Source organism: Manis javanica, chromosome X (genome assembly GCF_040802235.1).
Source record: "Manis javanica isolate MJ-LG chromosome X, MJ_LKY, whole genome shotgun sequence".
Lineage (NCBI taxonomy): Eukaryota > Metazoa > Chordata > Mammalia > Pholidota > Manidae > Manis > Manis javanica.
In genome coordinates, this window is record NC_133174.1 from 69,442,924 (window position 1) to 69,445,072 (window position 2,149).

The window sequence follows — 2,149 nt, forward strand, 5'->3', positions numbered from 1 at the left end:
TGGTTGCAAATAACATGACCATGAATGTAATTGAAATATCCAGGGGACAGTTTTCTGTTTCATTATATAGTTGTCAATAGTATGACATAGATATGCTTTCAAAACTACTGAAGAGTTCAGTAATTTCATACCCTATGTTAGCTGGATATAATCCCATAAGATTGACAAACAACATATACAACCATTTTTTGTACTGATGTATATTCAAGCTCTTGTTTCCTTTCTCACAATTTATCTCTGATTCCTACGATAATGATAGGCAAATAGTAAAGACTCAGTGAATGCATTTTAATAAAAAAGTAAATGAATGAAAAAAGAGTTTTAAATCGATATGATAGATTACATAAAGAAGTTCATGGTGAAAGTATTTTTATACTTATTTTAGATATTAAATATTTAGTTAAAAATTTATCAAGGTAATGCATGAACAGGTTTTTTTCTTTTTAAAATTGAGGTATAGTTGATATATAGTCCTATATTAATTCCAAGTATACAACACAATGGTTCACCAGTTACCTAAATTATTAAATCCTTACCCCACCTATTGCACTTACTATCTATCATAATAGAAAGATGTTATGAAGTCATTGACTATATTCATCAAGCTGTACTAACATCCCTGTGGCCAACTTATTATTGAGAATTTTGTTACCCTTTATCACCCTCCCCCTCCCTGTGTACACTTCCGAACTCCTCCATGAATGTAAACAGCACTCATTTCTCAGTGTCTGTGCATCTACTACCGTTTTATTTTCTTTTGTTCTATTTTTAGATTCCATAAATAAGTGAAATCCAAAGGTATTTGTTTTTCCACCTGTATAATTTTATTTAGCATAATACCCTCTAGGTCCAACTATGTTATTGTGAATGGCAGGATTCCTTTATTTATTTAGTTTTTTGCTGATAACATTCCATTGTATATATGTACCATGCCTCCTCTATCCATTCATCTATTGATAGATATATTGGTTGCTCCCATATCTTGGCTACTGTAAATAATGTGGAGAGATATATAGGGGTGCATATATCTTTTTGAATCAGGATTGTGATTTATTCAGTAAATTCCTAGAAGTGGAAATACTGTGTCATATGGTATTTCTACTTTTTGATATTTTAGGAACCACCATAGTGCTTCCATAGAGGTTTTGCCAGTTGACATTCCCACTGAGAGTGTAGGAAGGTTCCCATTTCCCCACTTCCTCAGCAGTATTTGTTATTTCTTGTCTTTTGGATAGTGCCCATCCATCCCAACTGGTGGGAGGTGATATATCAATGTGATTTTAATTTGCATTTCCCTGATGATTAGCAATGCAGGGCATCTTTTCATGTGCCTGTTGGCCATTTGTATTTCTTTGGAGAAATGTCTGTTTAGGCCCTCCATCAATTTTTTAATTGGGATATGTGTTTTACTGGTGTTTGGGTATATGAGTGCAAACCCCTTATCAGATGAGTCATTTATGAATATACTGTAAGCTGCCATTTTGTTCTGTTGATGGTGTCCTTTGCTATACAGAAGCTTTTTAGTTTAATGTAGACCCACTTTTTCAGTTTTATTTTGTTTCCTTTGCTCAGGGAGATGTGTCCAGAAAAAAAATTGTTCATGCTTATGTTCAAGAGACATTTGCCTGTGTTTTCTTATAAGAGTTTATGGTTTCACATCTTACTAGGTCTTTAATCCATTTTGAGTTTACTTTTTTGTATGGAGTTATAGCAATCCAGTTTCACTCTCTTTCACGTAGCCGTCTAGTTTGCCCAACACCACCTTTTGAAGAAATTGTCTTTTCCCCATTGTATATTAATGGCTCCTTTATCACATAGTAAATGACCATATATGCATGGGTTTATATTGAGCTTTCTATTCTGTTCCATTGATGTATGGGTCTGTTCTTGTGCCAGCACCAAACTGTTTTGATTACTGCAGCTTTGTAGTAGATCTTGAAGTCAGGGATCTTAATACCCCCACCTCTGTTCTTTCTCAGGATTACTTTGACTATTTCACATATTTTGTGCTTCCAGATGAATTTTCATATTATTTGCTCTAGTTCACCGAAGAATGCTACTGGTATTTGACAAGAATTTCATTGAATCTGTAAATTGTTTTGGGCAGAATGGTCACTACGACAATATTGATTCTTCCTATTCATGAACA